General features: G+C 41.3%; 1 protein-coding gene across 4 annotated transcripts in view; it reads left to right on the forward strand.

Moving 5' to 3' along the window:
- The window catches only part of lrrc4ca (leucine rich repeat containing 4C, genome duplicate a), a 93973-nt gene that overhangs the window by 46494 nt on the left and 27339 nt on the right, over nt 1-20140 (forward strand). For 3 of the 4 annotated variants that reach the window (XM_061721501.1, XM_061721499.1, XM_061721500.1), the window contains exon 2: nt 14547-14622. The exons of the other annotated variant lie outside the window; for it this stretch is intronic. The gene's annotated coding sequence lies outside the window, so the exon portion shown is untranslated. The remainder of the gene's footprint in view (nt 1-14546; nt 14623-20140) is intronic. 4 annotated transcript variants of the gene reach the window in all.

Below are 20140 nucleotides of genomic sequence, written 5' to 3' on the forward strand. Positions count from 1 at the left end.
TCCAGTGTAGGAGGTTGTTTGTTGTTTTTTTTTTGTCTCAACATAACCAACTGTTTGCTCTTTGTGTCGGTGAACAACTATGGCTGACCAAATCAGAATTTTCTTTTCTTTTTTAGGTAAATGGAATGAAGCAAACTGGGATTCTTCAAAGTTATACAGACCATGAATATTTCATACAGTATTACATATTTAATTCACTTTGGTTTGCATTATTTTACTGTGTAAACAACCAGGAATCAGATTTTGTAGGCTTTTAGTTACATATGCCACACGGGCAGGGGAACGGTTGTTTGTCTACCACCACGTCTTGCTTTGAAATGTACTTCTGTCTTTTTTCTCATTGTTTTTAAGTCAAGCTTCATAAAACTGCTGTGCTGTTGTTTCAGATTCTTCAGTAAATTAGATCTTGGATTTTTCATGGCTGACAGCATTGTGCTGCTGGTACAGAGTTTACAACAGACAGTAATGGACCTCATTCATCAATACCTGCCAGAGGGTTTGTCTCTTTTTCGTGTTGTTTTTCCCCTTAAATATGTTGTTTAGTAAGGCTTATAAAATTATTGTTTTTACTACTACTACTACTTCTAATAATCATGATTATTCTCTTTAAGAAAATCCTAATAATAAAGTATCACATACTTTTTAAATAAGCTGACAAAAAATAAATAATTTGTAAAAATTAAGTATAGAAATAGAATCCCACTGTTGCTGAAATTGACTTTTATTTACATTCATAAAATTGAACATCACAACAAAAGTGTAATCATTTTCTCATGGACTACTTCCCAGTGGGCTGTGTAGTGTCACCAAGTCAATATCAAATCCATATATGTGTATAAAGATTCTAGTATCCATTAAATAGTAACAAGAAAACAATGTAGATAGTGGAGTCAGACTCAATCTTACTTTTTCACAGAGCATACTGTAGTTGAAGTGGTCTATAAATGACAGATATTATAAAATGTATTACTTTTATTGTTTCAGTTAATTCTACAGTTAGCTGTTATAATGACTGTGAGCGGCACCTGTACAAGGTGTACTTTCTTGTTCCTGACGATAGCCAAGATAGGCTTCAGTCCCACGAATGTAAACTGAGGTCTAGAAAATGGGTGGATATTTCATTGAAAGGTCATCAGAAAGAAAAACAACAAAAAAAAAAATCTTTAATTTTTAGACTTTAAGTATACATACAGCATGTGCTGCTGGCTGCAATTGTAAGAAAGCAGTGCCATTGTAAAGGTCATGAATTTAAACAGTGAATCTATCAATATGTTCTTGTTTCAAATGGAACTCCATTTAAAGTCTGTTTTTCATTTCTTGAGGAAAAACCAAATGAGGGCAATCTAAAAACAGAACTGGGAGGAAATTATGCAAATTTCTCAGTTTGCCCATTCAGCTACAGCATTTCTCTTTTTCTGGATTACGACACTCCTTGTGACTCACCATAATGTCCATCACCAGAAAATGAAATGAATAATAAATACTACACTTTGCCTCTCGTATTCCCCTTCATGTGTCTCTCACCTGCTTTGCTCACATGTCAAACTCATTTTTGCAAACCTTCCCTTTTAATCTGAATTTTTACTCCTTTTTATCCCACTCAAAGTTTAGCATTTCTCAGCCATATGCTTCTTACTTTATTCTTTGCCTGCTCTTGTTCCTTAGATCTCTTTTTCTCATTGTGATCTCACTTGTGTTTTATTCTCAGTTCGGTTCTCCAGTTAAAAATCACACACACACTGATTTGTATTGCACATGCTTATCAGTCTAGTGTGTTGTATGGCCTACATTATACATGACATAGCATGTATTGCTTTTTTTCATGTCTGGATTTTGAAAGGCTTTCATATGTTATTAGGAAATGTTTGAAGGAAAAATCCCACATTGATAATTTGCTCATCTGTTCTGACCAAATTCTCCTTATGTGTCTCTCACCCTTTTCCTGAGTAACCCTCTGCCTTTAAATGTAATCTTTTGAGTATTTGCCTTCCTTTGAACAGCACATTTGTGCCATTATTGAGATTTAGTTTTTCTTATTCGATAAGCTTATTTATGGAGTTATGTCATATTAGATAAGTGTGACAGGGGATCTTATGACCTTTTGTACAGCTAGTTTCTATACACTAAACCTAAGACTCCAGCAGAGACTGAATCTATTCCAGAGGCCAATTAATAGCATAATATTCTCTCATCAAAAATTTCTAATGAAAAGACTGGTTTGAGAGAAACTAAGAGCAAAAACAATGTTATTTTCTCCTGCACTTTTAAACAGTTGACCATAATATATCACTAAAATGACTGTAGAACTGGGCAGGTATCTTCGTAACTAGGGATGCCCTGATACCGATACTGGTATCGGTATCAGGGCCGATACTGCTCTCATATGGCGTCCGTATTAATGGTGCCATTGGTGTAAACTGGAGTCAAGTTCTCTCGTCTGATTTATGTCTGACCTGGCAATAAAGCTTTTTCTGATTCTGATTCTAATTCTGATATACTCGTACTCGCAAAAATTCTCCGATACCACGTAGAGTGAGACTGGCAGTGCCATTTCAGGCAAGATGGCGACAATTAATGCAAGCGGGATGTCAGCAGTGTGGACATTCAAAATAAGGGACGACGACAGAAGCAAGGCAGACTGCGGGCTGTCGGTGCGACGCGTGGCCGGGGGGGGGCGGGTGCACGCTCCCAGTGCGACTGGGCCACGGATATTGTTGCAAATAAAACCTTTTCTTCCAATTCATTGCATTTTTAGCCTAGTTATTTTTGTGGTAGAAGTGTCATATCGGTACTCGGTATCGGCGAGTACACAAAGTACACAAAGTATTTTGTGTCAATAAGTAACTTTATATCTGAGCAGAAAATAATTACATGTGGTGTATCTCAAGGTTCCATCCTTGGATCTCTGCTGTTTAACATCTGCATGCTCCCACTGGCACAGATTATAAAGAACAACAAAATAAACTACTACTAGCTGAGATATTTATTACAATGTCACCATGGCAACAGAAGCCCTGTACAGGCTCATGGTAAATGCATTGAGGAGACTAATGACTGGCTAATGACAACTTCCTCCAGTTAAACAAAAAAAACTGAGGTAATTGTCTTTGCAGCCAAAGAGAAATGATTACAAGTCACCTTAGAGCTTCAATACACATAAAAACTACCAACTAGGCCGGAAATCTGGGTGTAGTGATTGACTCAGACCTGAATTTGGAAAAACACATTAACGGCTCTATTGTATCTGTAGGAATTTTTTTATCCTCGTTTTTTTTGTCGATTTTATTTTTCCAACGAAATGAGGGCCTTTTTGCCCCTCTAAACATGCCCCAAAAGTCACCAAATTTTGCACGCAAGCCAGGCCTGGGTGCACCGTAACGTGCACCCAGGTGTGTTATACATCAAAATGTGCGTCTCCATCCTGCAACGACGTGCATTACTTTTCTCAGTCAAAAGCGTTACTGTGGCGACGCTAGACGCCAAAAAGCATGCTCCCCTCTTCATCGGATTGGTCCATATTTGATAGTTCCCCAAAAGTCACCAAATTTTGCACGCAAGCCAGGCCTGGCGATAAATTTGATATTTCATGGTTTCCATTAATGGGTTTTCTCCGGGTAATCCGGCTTCCTCCCACAGTCCAAAAACATGCATATTAGGTTAATTGGTGATTCTAAATTGCCCGTAGGTGTGAGCGTGAGTGTGGTTGTGAGCATAGTTTGTGTGTTTATATGTGGCCCTGTGATGGACTGGTGACCTGTCCAGGGTGTAACCCCTGCCTCTCACCTGAAATGAGCTGGGATAGGCTCCAGCAGACCCCCGTGACCCCGCAAGGGATGAAGCGGGTATAGATAATGGATGGATGGATAGCCCCGCCCCTTCTTCTGATTGGTCAATATTTGATAGTCCCTATTCTCTGCCATAACTTTTGAACGGGTTGCAATAAAGACATGTGGGTGGTGTCATCAGACTCGGTATTGAGTACTTGACCTTCATTTATTTATAATTTTTTTTTTCTATCTACCACAACCACAACTAGTCACAACTAGTCAACTAGCCTAGTCAACTAAGCACCGGACTCTGCATTGCTGCAATCTCAAACTTCATCTACACACCCCATACAGACCCATTTTTTCTGCTATAACTTTTGAATGGTTTGACATAGAGACTCGTGGGTGGTGTCATCTGACTCGGTTTTGAGTACTTGACCTTCATTGGCATAAATTAGCCCCGCCCCTTCTTCTGATTGGTCGATATTTGATAGTCCCTATTTTCTGCCATAAGAGTCGTGGGTGGTGTCATCCGCTAAATGTCCAGGCCTGAAGACTACATGCAAGTCATACAAGCGCTTCCACTGCAGCACACCTGAACGTGCACAAGGGAGCGAGGGCCCGTTCATCGCTGCTTGCAGCTTTAATTTATCTTAAGATTATAAAAGGACAAAAGATTGGATGTCTTAGCAGGACATGGAAAAAACAGTCCTTGCATTCATCTTTAGTAGGCTTGATTATTGTCACATCTTTACAGGTTTACCTAAAAAGTCAGTTAGACAACTGCAGCTCATCCTCACTAAGACCAAAAAAGTGGACCACATCAGTCCAGCTGTGAGGTCTTTACACTGGCTGCCTGCCCATTTGAGGATAGACTTTAAAGTCCTGAACTGGTTTATGAAGCTCTGAATGGTCTAGGACCAGAATACATCAGTGACCAGGGACCTGAGTCAGAACCAGACATGGAGAAGCTGCATTCAGCTTTTAAGCTCCACATGTCTGGAACAAACTCCCAGAATCTCTCAGATCAGCCGAATCAATCAGTGTATTTAAATCCAGGTTGAACACACACCTCTGTTCTCAGCTACATTTGGATAAAGCTCCAAATCTGCAGTGATACCTTAAACTTGATTTTCAAAATTTTATCATATTTTAACTACTGTATTTTTTTTCTTTCTCCCTATTTGTTTCAATTTTAAATCATCCAATAAATTGTGCTTTTTATTCATTTTATTTTATTTTTGTTTTATCTGCGATGTGATGACATTTAATTTAAATCAGATAAAACATATTAGTTATTTTTATTCATTTATTTTTTAATTTCACCAAGAAAGTGAGGGGGATATAGGGGGGTGGCATCTGCTGCAACTTTGAAAGACGAAAAAAACACAGCGGGCACACAAACATTTGGAATCTAAAAGAGAGAAAAAGAGCGACCATCCCAGGTCTCTAAAACTGACTCCTATTTGTCCCTGAAAACTCTGGGGTGAGCATGTAAGTGAGTGAGCAGGTTTGTATGTCCGTGTGTGTGTACAAGGTGAAACAAGGCATTATCTGAAATAAAAACATTCTTATGGGCAGCACGGTGGCTTAGTGGTTAGCACTGTTGCCTCACAGCAAGAAGGTCCCCGGTTCGACTCCCAGGCCCAGCAGGGCCTTTCTGTGTGGAGTTTGCATGTTCTCCCCGTGCTTGCGTGGGTTTTCTCCGGGTACTCCGGCTTCCTCCCACAGTCCAAAAACATGCATATTAGGTTAATTGGTGATTATAAATTGCCCGTGAGTGTGATTGTGTGCATGGTTTGTGTGTCTATATGTGGCCCTGTGATGGACTGGTGACCTGTCCAGTGTGTAACCCCTGCCTCTCACCTAAAATGAGCTGGGATAGGCTCCAGCAGACCCCCGTGACCCTGCAAGGGATAAAGCGGGTAAGATAATGAATGAATGAATGAATGAATGAAAAACATTCTTAAACACTGCCTTTTAAATTGTGCAACGTTTAAAAAGCAATGCTTGGCCATGGACCGGGACTTGGAACAAAAGTCTTACACGATGTGGACCGGGACCTTAATTTTTAATTTAAAATTATCCCACACCTCGACATCTTCTGTCTTTTCCTCTTATTACTTTCGCTTTGCTCCTCATCGTCGCTGTCACAGTTTACGGTCCCAGCGTCTGTACAGCAAAACTGTTCACACACGTTACGAAAAGAGCGCCACCCTCTTCTTCCGCTTTATAGACGCATACCTGTAAGCACGTTATGCCACACTAAAAAAGCTGTGTGGAATATGAGCTTTAAATTTATTTTTTAATTAAACAAAGCTTTGAGGCAGATAAAATTCCTTAATCATTTTTTGTAATCGAGTTACTCAAGTAATTCAAGGAATCATTGCAGCCCTAATTTTAATGTCTCTGTTAAGCACTTTTGAATCACCTTGTTGTTGAATTATGCTATGTAAATAAAGATGCCTTGTCTTGCCTTGCTTCCTTACGTTGTCTTTGTTTCTCGTTTGTTCCTCAATTACCGAGACTCATCTCAGTTATCATCACAGAAAATTTCTCATGCCTCACTTCCAGCTTGAATTTGAATTTAATGTCATTGGACTCCAAACGCTAATAATCAGACACATTAATTCCAAGTCTCCCCTGATTTAACTAAATAAAAAACATTTTTACTCATTATTGTTAACCTTTTAAAAAACACCAACCATTTGGACAAGCTTACATTTAGTCATATGCACAAAATGCAATCTTCTTTTAAATGGTATGAATATTTCCTTTAAAACACAAACTAAAACCTGGTCTTGATGCCAAATGTCTATCAGGGATTGTATGCTGGACACAAAGCTTCATGCTGCAGTCCACACTGAAACATGCTCTGCTGTTGTCCTTCACCCCAACAACCATCTCAGATCCATCACAATGGAATCATTCTGTGTTTTGTGTCCTTCCTGAAAAGGAGCATGACGATTTACTCTTAGAATAAGCAGACTTCATCCTTTTAGGGCACTATGCAGTATTTGTCTGTAATTCAAGCAAATCTGGTTGTCGGTGGCAGTGTTTTTGCACTGTAAGAACAGGAATGTGGGCACTGGCGCAAATGCTTGCATTAAAGCACAAATGATGCAAGGAAAGCATGTTAGCTCTTGTACTGTCTACCAACAAACGGTTTACATACAGTAGCTGGGACGTGTTTTAATTAGCATCATATTGGAGTGCAGACTTAGCCACATTCTAATCAAATTAAGACCCATATAATGCACAGTAATTGACAGAATAACAAAACTGCCGCTTTTGTTCCAGATAATTGTATTCATTTTAATGCCTACATTTAAGTCTATCAATTTGTTTTATCTCATCACTATCATTCTCTTTTCTTTTTTTCCACTTTTTTAAAAGATATTACAGTTTAGGGTCCTTGTCCCCCTATCTATCTATCTATCTATCTATCTATCTATCTATCTATCTATCTATCTATCTGTCTGTCTGTCTGTCTGTCTGTCTGTCTGTCTGTCTGTCTGTCTGTCTGTCTGTCTGTCTGTCTGTCTGTCTGTCTGTCTGTCTGTCTGTCTGTCTGTCTGTCTGTCTGTCTGTCTGTCTGTCTGTCTGTCTGTCTGTCTGTCTGTCTGTCTGTCTGTCTGTCTGTCTGTCTGTCTGTCTGTCTATCTATCTATCTATCTATCTATCTATCTATCTATCTATCTATCTATCTATCTATCTATCTATCTATCTATCTATCTATCTATCTATCTATCTATCTATCTATCTATCTATCTATCTATCTATCTATCTATCCATCCATCCATCCATCCATCCATCCATCCATCCATCCATCCATCCATCCATCCATCCATCCATCCATCCATCCATCCATCCATCCATCCATCCATCCATCCATCCATCCATCCATCCATCCATCCATCCATCCATCCATCCATCCATCCATCCATCCATCCATCCATCCATCCATCCATCCATCCATCCATCTATCTATCTATCTATCTATCTATCTATCTCTTTTCTGTTTTCCATCTGTCAGTGATTTGGTGACAGCCCTCTGCCACCTATACGTGCATGGATTTGTCATTAGATAATGACAAATGGTGGACACAGCTGAGCTGATTTCAGCACTTACTGTTCCTCTGGGAGCCTGTATTCGCCACAGTGTAAACCGCACTGCCCAACCCCACCAAAGGTCTTAATTGAACAAGTGGCTTTGCACCCTATTGATTCAGCCTGACGTGCATTTCTGGTCAGTTCCAGAGGATGATGTAGTGTGACCCGCAGGTCAACATTTGCCGGGATCCAGAGAAGAAGACAGCGGCATTAGTCTTGATTTGTTGGGGCGCTTCTTTTGGAGAGAGAGGCTTTTCTGGGAGTTCATGGGTGGAGAGAAGAAAAGAGAGCGAGAGAGAAAGAAAATGAAATAAATGGTTAGTTATTTTATAAACCCCTTAAGATACAACCAAAAGTATATTGGATGGACTGTTGTTGAATATGTCACTGGATACTGAATACAGCAATGCAATCCATGTAAAATGTAAGATGGTAATAAAACTAAAATTCAATCACAGTGAGCCGCAAAGCATTAAGTATTTCTTTTCAGTTTAAATGCAACTCTTAATGTTTATTCAGTTTAATTTCTACTAAAAACTGCATGTGTGCTGCATTAAGAGTGGCTCTAAATGTATGACTCGGCGTTGCAGTTGCAGTCGTCTCTTTTAGTAGCCAGGTAGTAAGTGAATATTTTTCTCCCTTTGAATCAGTATTACTATTTTATTTGGATAATGCTTGGTATAAACAAACGTATGTTTCAGGTGTGTACTGTTACATCAGCAGAGCTGTGCATGCTGTACCCTTATCGTTTTTTTGAGTTAAGGTCACGGTTTTTTACAGTTTTGGTATTTAAGTTCCTGTTTTATTTTGAATCCCATGTCCTTGTGTTTAATGTATGTCTTGACTTCCTTTGTTCCCATTTGCCCTGATCGCGTGCACCTGTGTCTTATCAAGCCTTTTGTGTATATCTTGTCTTGTCTTTCCCTTGCTCCCGGCTCGTCCGTACTGTGTCTACCCCCACATGTCAAGTTTTGGGATTTCCTTGGTCATGTTTAAGCTCTTGTTTCTTTTTGTAGAACCTGCTCAGCAGCGCTTTTTATTTTTTAAGTTAATAAATCACGGGTTTTTGGAACTCCTGCCTCCCATGCATCTGGGTCAATACTAAGCCCTCACCGTGACACTTATCAAGTTTTTTAATTACAAAATACTGCAGACTGATTACACAGAAGTACAGTACTTGAAACTTTTTTAAACCTTTTGTCTTATCCAAAGAAGACACGGTAAATTAAAATGGCACAATTTGTGAGGTTTGTTTATGGCGCTTTCTTCATTATTAGAGAGAATATAGATATTTTAACAAACATTCTAGAGGACAGATTTGACAGGCATCTAAAAAAAATGCTCTAATTATTGTTTTTTCATTGAAAGGAAGAAAGCCATAGGTTTGTATGTTTGAAGACGGAGGTGGGGGATTTACAAAATTGATGTTGACAAAAACAACTGAGAATATTTACAGCAACAAAGTCCACATCCATCATCTCTACCGTCTACTTTGTAATTGCAATTCATCTTAGACAAGTTTGAGCCAGACAGCTGTAGGCAGTTCTTCCTCATGCTCCACTTCTCTCTGGGTATCGCTCTGTCTGGACAGAATTGTTAGAATAGTTTTCAAGTTGTGACCAGGACCAAAGTTACCGTAGGTTCTGGTTCCCCCAATGTTTTTTGAAAGCAGCACAAAATACTTTATTTTGACGTTTAAAAATATGAATTTTATTTGAAGGAATATTTGCTTGTTTTTAGGATGCATTGTTTAGTTCCAGCTGTCTTCTGTGCCTATTATCAGGAGAAACCACCCGGAATAACATTGGTCCCAGTTGTCCCTTACAACGATTACATACCACGTCACCACAGTATGTCATACTTCAGCAATAGTTAAACTAGCTTACATAGCCACAGTGTACACAGTGGCAGAAGCAAGTAAGACTTGAGAAGTAATTTTGGAAGAGAAAACAAGGGACCGAATAAGCAAGGTTAACAAGACTATATAATAGACAGCATTTTGAGAGCAACTTAACCTCTGTGCTAACAAGGGGACACAACATGCTGAAAATATCCTCTGCAGCTTCACTCAATGAATAGCAAGGCAAAGCAAGGCAAGGCAAGGTTTGTTTATTTGTGTTAGCACATTTCATGTACAAGACAATTACATAAAAATATATTTTTTAAAGTGAAAGATTTTAAAAGCTGAAATGAAAGGCAGACAAACATAAGTTAAAGCAGCACTATGTAACTTTTCTACCTTAATATCATATTTCCAGAGTGATTGTGATGGTACATCAACTTCCAACAGGTTTAATGACACCTCTGTCATGGTCTGAGGGGTCTGTATCGCCTTCACTGGCACTATGTAACTTCGAGGTGCATGGTAGGAACCCTTCCACACTAAAAAACTACAATTTTTTACGGCTTTGACTGCTTTACGGCATACGTCACTTCCCCCTCCTTCCCGATTCGTAGTCGAGACGAAAGCTGGGCGGGGCGTGGAGCGCAGAGCTCAGCAGAAGCTGGTGGTGAGTTAAACGCGGAGCTGTTGTCATGTCAGAAGCAGCGACAAATCCGAAGAAAATAAAAGTTTTATCGGAGGAGGCAAAAAAAAGAAAGCGGCAGAGTAACAAGCTAAATGCCCGGACAAAGAAATAAATAAATAAATAAATAAATTTAAAAAAAAATGCCCAGACAAGAATAAACATTCATTCAACTCACTGGACTGAGATGAAAGACGAGGAGGGATGTCCGACAAAAGAGACAGAATTGTTATGATACAAATATAAATGTAGAGTTCTATGTTCAATAAGAATTAAAATTAGAATGTTTTCACATACAGGGGATTCGTCTTGGGTTTTGGTAATTCTAAAATTACTGACAATATCAACAACAGACACATAGAATAATAGTGATCATAAAATTGTGTAATTCGCAATGAAGAAGCTTTATAAAGTAATAATACAATTGAATAGAATTACAGCACTAGAGGAAAGAATGCAATGCAAAGAAAATGTATAGAACATTTCTACTATTTTTCCTGAGAACTGTAAAATTGTGCAGGGCTGATCTGCAAAATATAAGGAATGGGCATTCAGTTATTCACAGGTTATAAAGTATTTTTTTATTTTGTCAGTAAGTATGTTGGACTACTAATTTATGACGAAGTCTCTCTAAAAAACGTGACAGGAAAAAGGTGCAGTAGAACAGAGCTTGTAATTTGGGGCGCATTATCTCGCTGAAACAGGGGGGCGGGGTTGACTTCACTAATAAAACAAGTTGAACTTAGTGATTTTCAACATCGTCATATTATATTGTTTAGCCAAAAATAGATACATTACCTCTTCGCTATCCATCCTGCAAACGACCGCTGAAAACAGAGAAGTAGTTTTGAAAGTCTGTCCCCTCTTATTTTATTCACTATCAAAACAAATGCACGCGACGGGGACAGGAGTTTTCCGGCAGTACGCGCTGGTGCTCATGGGAAATGTAGTGTTCTTTCTGGCAAAGCACTACCGCTTTTGTCCAAAGGAGCCGCCAAACTCAACAAAAGCTGAAAGTTACATTGTGCTGCTTTAAAAAGAATTAAACAAATGAGATGCAAGAAATAAAGGTTGTAGTGCATTGTAGGAGATTACTGAAAGGCAGCAGTAAATAAAAAGGTTTTTAACATTGACTTAAACCAAATGAGAGTTTCAGCAGCTCTAATGCATTCTGGGAGTTTGTTCCACAGGTGAGGAGCATAAAAGCTGAACGCTGCCATCACTGTGATTGGTTCTATCTCTGGCTACAGAAAATAGACTTGACCCTGACAACCTGTAGGTTCTGGTTGATTCATAATGGACCAGAGATGTATTTTGGTCCGAGACCATTCAGAGATGTATAAACTGACTTCTGATTTCTGGTTTGGCTATTGGTTTTTAGCTTTACTGCTTTAAACTGACTGCTGATGAATTTTCTTTCTCGTTTTTTTCCTTCTTCCAACGAAATGAGGGCCATTTTGCCCCCTAAACGTGCCCCAAAAGTCACAAAATTTTGCACGCAAGCCAGGCCTGGTGAAAAATTTGATATTTAATGGTTTGCATTAATGGGCGTGGCCTAATGGCTCAACAGCGCCCCCTGGAAAACTTTGTGCCTCAAGCCCCACAATACGGTTTGACGTACTGTACATGCATGAAAATTGGTACACAACTGTATCATGTCGCAACTTAAAGAAAAGTCTAATGCTGCGATGTCCGAAACCGAACAGGAAGTCGGCCCTTTTGAATTAATGGTGTAATTTTGGTGCAATTTATGCCATTACTTCGGCCGTTTCTTTGCTTGAACCGTAACGTGCACCCAGGTGTGTTATACATCAAAATGTGCGTCTCCATCCTGCGACGATGCGTATTACTTTTCTCAGTCAAAAGCGTTACCATGGCAACGATAGACGCCAAAAAGTGCAACCCCCCTTCATCTGATTGGTCGATATCTGATAGTTCCTACTTTCTGCCATAACTTTTGAATGGTTTGATATAGAGAGTCGTGGGTGATATCATCCGCTAAATGTACAGGCCTGAAGACATCTACATGCAAGTCAAACAAGCGCTTCCACTGCAGCACGCCTGAACGTGCACAAGGGTGCGAGGGCCCGTTCATCACTGCTTGCAGCTTTAATTATTGTTATTATTATTATTATTATTATTAAATTGCCAACAGACACATATGAGATGAGTGCATGATGCATTTCTGGTTATTAGCTTGAGGTCTTTTAGATATAACACAGCAATGTTGAAGTAATATATAACAGTAATTCTGCACAAATTAGAGAGATGATAAAACAAAGGTTGTGGTAATGATAGTTCCACTCAATTATATTGTAAAGCAGATCAAACACACGCTTATTTGCACTCAAAGTTCCTGCACTACACTAATGGATGGCATGAAAGATGGAAAGCTTTATCTCAATTTGCTTTTGTCCTCCATAATTTATTCTGCAGAGTTTGTCCTCTGTGAGTACGCATCTGTGTGTTCAGGCTGTGTTTGTGCATGTGTGGAAAAAAGAAGCTTTATGGCTTTGGTTGTTGCCTTGTATCCGTGGAATGAGCCCTTTCCAAATAGAGTAGCATTTGTAAAGTCCCCTTTCTTACACTGAGCTTCTCACAGGTGCTACAGTATCAGCATCACCAGAGGGAGGAGTTGAAATTGACTAAGAAATTGAGGAAAAGAAAGAATTTTAAATTGGCTGTGCTTTATTCTGGAGGCTTCAAAATTTGCATTGTTTTGGCATTTGTATAGATTGATCATGATTTATTTTTTTTATATGGAGTGTTCACGAATGGCCTCCCCGATCTGAACCCGAGCAGTGTTTTGTTGTTGGACTTCTGTGCTAGTCACGGTTTGCCCATAACGAACACCATGTTCAAACATAAGGGTGTCCATCAGTGCACATGGCACCAGGACACCCTAGGCCGGAGGTCAATGATCGACTTTGTTGTCGTTTCATCTGACCTTGCATGTCTTGGACACTCGGGTGAAGAGCAGGGCGGAGCAGGGCGGAGCTGTCTGGCAGGGACATCTTCAACTCTCACCTCCGAGAGAACTTCTCTCAGATCCCGGGGGAGGCGGGGGACATTGAGTCCGAGTGGACCATGTTCTCTGCCTCCATTGTCGACGCGGCGGCTCGAAGTTGTGGACACAAGGTCTCCGGTGCCTGGATTTCTAGGCGCAGCCAGGGGCCGGAGGGGATCCGGTTTGGGAACCACAGGATTTCGTCTCTGCTTTTTGCAGATGACGTTGTCCTGTTGGCTTCATCGGACCGGGACCTTCAGCATGTGCGGGGCGCTTTGAGGCCGAGTGCGACGCGGCAGGGATGAGAATCAGCACCTCCAAAACCGAGGGCATGGTTCTCCACCGGGAAAGGGTGGCATGCCTTCTCCTGGTGGGTGTAGAAGTCCTGCCTCAGGTGGAGGAGTTCAAGTATCTCGGGGTCTTGTTCACGAGTGAGGGAACGATGGAGGGTGAGATTGACAGACGGATCGGTGCAGCGTCCGCAGTTATGCGGTCGATGTACCGGGCCGTCGTGGTGAAGGAGCTGAGTCGAAAGGCGATTTACCGGTCATTCTACGCACCTACCCTCACCTATGGTCATGAACTTTGGGTAGTGACTGAAAGGACAAGATCGCGGATACAAGCGGCCAAGATGAGTTTCCTCCGCAGGGTGGCTGGACGCTCCCTTAGAGATAGGGTGAGGAGTTCGGTCACCCGGGAGGAGCTCGGAGTCGAGCCGCTGAGGTGCCTTTGGCATCTGTATCGGATGCTTCCTGGAGGCCTACCTAGGGAGGTGTTCCAGGCATGTCCCTCCGGGAGGAGACCCCGGGGAAGACCCAGGACACGCTGGAGAGACTATGTCTCTCGGCTGGCCTGGGAACGCCTCGGACTCCCCTCGGAAGAGCTGGAGGAAGTGTCTGGGGTGAAGGAAGTCTGGGCATCTCTGTTGAGACTGCTGCCCCCGCGACTCAGGAACGGATAAGCGGCGAACGATGGATGGATGGATGGATGGATGGATGGATGGATGGATGGATGGATGGATGGATGGATGGATGGATGGATGGATGGATGGATGGATGGATGGATGGATGGATGGAGTTCACGAACTGTTAACTCCTCTGAAGTGTGCTCATGGACTGTCTCTTTTATTTGCAGAGCCAACGAGGAGAGGAAGTTAATGTGTGGATGACATGAAAAGAAGAAACTCGAGAAACTGTTGTTGAACTGGCAGGTAGGAACTGAATCACAGAAATCCAAGCTCAGAGTTCATCACCCCATAGGCTAAAAGCTTGCATGCAGGTTTGAACAATTGCAGAAGAAGGGAAACAACAAAACGTACGACTTTAAAATAATAGATAATAAGTCAAAACTGTTTCATACATTTCATACATTTGCCTACATTAATATGGTGCAACTTTAGGATATGCAAACAAAAGGAAACTATCAATTTTCTCAAGAACTGTCCCTGAAATAGGATCTTTCCTGCCAAAATAAATTATACAGTACTTATTCCAGCAAAGTGCTGCTGGTACAGTTTTTAAAATGTTGGAACACAGCACAGTCCAACAGTGACTAATTCAGGTAGATTGAAAACTATAAATCACCTGTGTTACCCTGTTTTCTCCGCTGCATGTACTGGGATTATCCTCCAGCCGCATGTGATCATGAAAAGGATTTAGTGAGGAGAGAAAATGAACAACAGAATGAATCAATTGCACTCTACTTATTTACTTTTTTCCAATATTTTCAATTTATTCTAGTTATTGTATTACTCAGTCAATGCATATAATGTACCGCTGGACTGTATTATTGAAAGATTAATTGAAATAATCTGATTGACAGAAGGAGAAAAGGAAGTATTCATGATGTAGTTATTTTTCCAATTGCAGTAAAATTGCAGCAAAGGGCAAGTGACTCCTTTCGATACACAAGTAAATCTGTGGTTACAATGGAAAGGAGGTGTCATTTAAAGTTAGTGAGGTAGAAAAGCAAGAAGTTTTATGGTTCTCAGCCATGTCTTTAATAACAGTGACTGCAGACATTTTTCTTTTTCTTTTGTTGATCTAAGTACCCTGCTCTGCACAAAGAAAAATGCTTTTAGCATGACCAAAAGCCTCTGCAACTTGTATATCCGACTTCCACAACATGTCTGCTGTGCTACTGATGTGCACTGCTGTCGCAGCGTTGCAGAGCTTTTACTGGCAAACACTGCTCCTGTGGACTAATGCTACGCTCTGGGTTTGCCGGCCATACGCTTTTATCATCTTTGCATCTATTGTCTCTGCCACAAAAAGATATTCAATTTTTGCTTTTTTTACTTTATGTTTACAGCCGATGTGACAGAAAATTGGGCCCTGAATATTTCCCTCATGAACCTTTCAAATTTCATTTCTAAAAGCCCTGTCTACGAGCCAAATTACATCTAAGTTGCTCCATTTAGCTTTTATGAATAGTTATATCTGTGATTCAATTACTTAAAAACTTCTCTTCATGTGGTATTTCTAGTATTTTCTCCATTCTTTATATCCAGTCTATTGGGGTTGGAGATTGAATGCCTTCATGTAAATGATGTTGAGGCAGAGCAGTTGGCACAACTGCCTTGTCTTTAGCTGGTATACAAAAGCATCTGAGAAAATACATGTTCCCAGATGTGTGTGTAGGGAGTGTTATCGGATGAAAGACTTTGTAATTATAGAGCAAATACAGATTTGCAATTTCCATCCTCGTGGCAGCGCTCTGTTTTCTGAATCTGAGTCTCAATGGTGCCATTTATTGCAAAATAAATGGAATTTATGGATTAAATTGAATTAAAAGAAAGTTCTTTCACAAATTTTTTACAATTTGCCTCTTTGTAGTTATGCAGTTTGAAAAGACAGCATGTTTAAATGTTTGTTAGGTAAACAAATAGTAGCCCATCTTTTTACTTAATTTATCACATTTTCTTTGAAAGGTGGGTATAATTTCACCAAATCTTGGCTAGGAATAATGTCAGTTACATTTGTTTTAATCTAGACTGTTGCCATAGTTTAAAGCATTTTTTTTTATCCTCATAAAATTATTGTAAATGAAAGGGGGAATAATCAAAAGGATTTTTTCTGAAAACAAAATTATTCCAACTTTGTGGGTAACAATTTCTAAAAAGCTGCTTGCATTTAGTTTAAATAGGTATCTAAAATTTCAATAACAAAAAGTAGTTGCTAGTTTAGATTATTGGACAAAAATGTATTAAATGTTATAAAATTCACCTCTAAAATTCACATGAACAATGCAATAGATAAAAACATGTATTTAAAGTTGTTTATTTGGGCAATATCTAGTATGGATGTGTCTGGCAATAATTGTTTTAAGCATTCCTTAAGTAGCTCTACCTGCATTTGCTATGTGAACCTTTTTAGGTGGCATGAGATCTTATTTAATCTCCATTTTAAGTCCGTAACGGAAATTTCAGCATTTTTAACATTGACTTCAATAAATGCAACATGCTTTAGAATTCACAGGATAATTTCTGTAAACAATCATGTTGATGATAATTACTGACTATGATTTTCTTTCCAAAACTAAGTCGCCCTAGAACGATTAAGGACATTAAGCTGTGGGATTCGCCTTGTTTTGTTCTTTTTTTCACTGGCTGTTGCTAGCTGTCTTTTCTTGAAAATAATTCTCAATATAACTTATTTTCACCCCAACTGAGAGTAAAAGGGCATACTGAGACATAAGTCAAGCAGATTTTACACGATTGTGAATTACTTAGGATTTATTATCACAAAAAGGAGCTGAGGTGCAGTGTTTGTGCCCACATTCAATTCTTCTCATTTTATTCATTGACTCAATGTTGCCAGTCGGTTGTTTGGCTGAAAGTATTAAACAGTCATGAATGTTCAATAAATACCCTGAATATCATATTAGTTAATCAACTTTGAGTATGTAATAGTTTCATACCAAACTATTCTTTAGCCTTGTGTCTTATTTGTAGACCAGTGAGCTCTATGTCTCTTGCTTATCTCACTTCATCCTTCAAGCCCATAAACTCTCATAGGGAGAACATTACAACCCCCAATCTGAGTTCACAGCCTCCTGTTGACCTCTGCACCGTTTGAACGGACTCGAAGTGAAGCATGCTAACCTTGACCTCAACCAGACGTTGGAGTGACAGCAGTTTTACAGACTCCTTCCACTGAAATCCTTGAACGTTAGTTAGCAACCAATTTTCTGCTCACAGCTTCTCTAAAATGTTCAGAGTAAAGATTGATTTTATCTATAGCCTTTGTCATCCAATAGCTCTCACTGTCAACACAGCGAGTAGTGTGAAACAAGACAAGAGCCTTGTACACAGCTTGCACTTTGTACATTTTCATATAACAAAAGGACACACCGTTGATGTTATTATTTCAGCGTAAGATGTAGCCATGTTTGTTTGACTTGGAGCTCAGGCACAGTGTAACAGACACATATTTGTATAAGTGTGTGCCTTTTAGCCCTGTACCTTAGTCTGTCCTAGTTTTCGCAGTGTTGGTTAAGTTTTGGGACTCATTTTGGAGTGGAAATATTTCAGCCTGAGTCTGTGTGGTGGTGGGTGTGTGGTTATGCCTCAGCTGTAGGGGGAGCAGTGGAGCAGTGGTTCAGGCAACAGCAGCAACTGCATCCCATTCGGTCATTACCCTGTAATCTTAATGCAGTGGTGGCTGGAATGCAGGTAGGACACACCCATGAAGGCTGCTACTGCTACATTTAGGAATACTCAATTAATTAATTTCCCCCCCCCCCCCCCCCCCAAGATGGCGCCGCGGGAGTGGCAGCTAGTAGCAGTAGCTCCGTGTGTTTTGCCCTTTTTTGTTGTGTTTTTGTCTGTCTTTTGTTCTGTTTTTGCCACCAGTCTCGGTCAGAGGGGTAAACCTTTGGGTGTGCTTCTCATGAGACTTGGTATCTTTATTTATTTTTTCTGGACTTGTTAACCCGGTATCAGCGGATCGGGTTAGCCATGGCTCCATTGTTTACACCCGCGATCAGCTATTAGCATTGAGCGGAACAAAGATACTCCATGAAGGAAGATCGTGATTCCCGCGTAGCTGAGGAGACGGAGACGGGGCTGCAGAGCTGGAGTGAAGCGCTGTGAAAGGAAAAGATGGTATAAACCATCAATACCGTCCATCATCATGGGGAATGCGAGATCTCTCTCCAACAAGATGGATGAGCTAACGGCGCTAACCAGGCTGCAGAGGATCTACCGGGAGTGTAGTATCATGTGCTTCACTGAGTCTTGGCTAAACGAACTGATACTGGATATGCACGTCACGCTGGACGGCTTTCAACTGGTGAGAGCGGACAGGGGAGCGAAGGACAGCGGTAAGAAGAAAGGGGGCGGCATTGCGGTGTTTGTGAACGACAAATGGTGCAACCCGGGACACATCAAGGTGAAGGAACGGTACTGCAGTAAGGACATGGAGCTGCTAGCTGTTAGCATTCGGCCGTGCTAACTCCCGAGGGAGTTCTCGCACGTCATCGCGATAATGGTGTACATCCTCCCGTTGGCCGGACGCTGCTGCAGCCTGTGAATCCTAAACTTCAGACAGCGCACCCCCAGTCCCTCTTCCTCATCTCGGGCGACTTCAACCACGCCTCGCTGTCCTCCACTCTTCCCACCTTCACCCAGTACGTAAATTGCTACACCAGAGACAATAAGACACTGGACTTAATGTATGTGAATACCAAGGACGCATACACCTCTTCACCCCTCCCCACGTTTGGGCGCTCAGATCCCAACCTGGTTTATCTGTCCCCTGCATACATACCTATGGTGAACAAACAACCTCCCACTGTAAAGTATGTGAAGAGCTGGTCTGAGGAAACCAGTATGGCACTGAGGGACTGCTTCGACACCACAGACTGGGATGTTTTGTGTGAGCCCCACGGGGAGGACATTGACAGCCTAACAACCTGCATCACAGACTATATTAACTTCTGTGTGGAGAACACTGTTCCAACCAAGAAAGTACGGTGTTTCTCCAACAACAAACCCTGGGTGACCCCGGAACTGAAGACCCTGCTTAATGAGAAGAAGAGGATCTTCAAGTCCGGGGACAAGGACGAACTGAGGAGGGTTCAGAAAGAGTTGAGGAGAGGAATCAGGAGAGGCAAGGACAGCTACAGGAAGAAGCTGGAGCGCCTTAGTGGGAGCAATGCCAGGGAGGTCTGGAGAGGCCTAAAAACCATCTCGGGCCTCTCCGGGGGCAGTGGGGAGGGGGCTGCATCTGGGGACCAAGTCTGGGCAAACGAGCTGAATCTGTTCTTCAACAGATTCGACAACGACATGTCCCCTCCCCTCTCCTCCTCTCCTTCTTCACACCAGCGCTCATCCAGGACGGCTTCCCCACTCCACCCCCGTGCCTCTCCCTGCAGTACGACCTCGTCATCGCCACACCTCTGCCTCGTGCACCGGTGAACATCCAGGGGCTGGACATTGAAACGGTGGAGGAGTACAAGTACCTGGGTGTTCACCTCAATAATAAACTGGACTGGTCTCACAACACCAACACCCTGTACAAGAAGGGCCAGAGTCGACTCCACCTCCTGAGGAGACTGAGGCCCTTCGGTGTGTGCAGGGAGCTCTTAAGCGCTTATGCAGTGGTCTGCTGGAGCTGCGGGAGCTCGGAGAGACAGAGGAAGAGACTGAACCGACTGGTCAGGAGGGCTGGCACGGTTCTTGGTTGTGCTCTGGACTCTGCCGAGGAGGTGGGTGAGAGGAGGATGCT

The sequence above is a fragment of the Cololabis saira genome, chromosome 5 (assembly GCF_033807715.1).
Source record: "Cololabis saira isolate AMF1-May2022 chromosome 5, fColSai1.1, whole genome shotgun sequence".
Classification (NCBI taxonomy): Eukaryota; Metazoa; Chordata; class Actinopteri; order Beloniformes; family Belonidae; genus Cololabis; species Cololabis saira.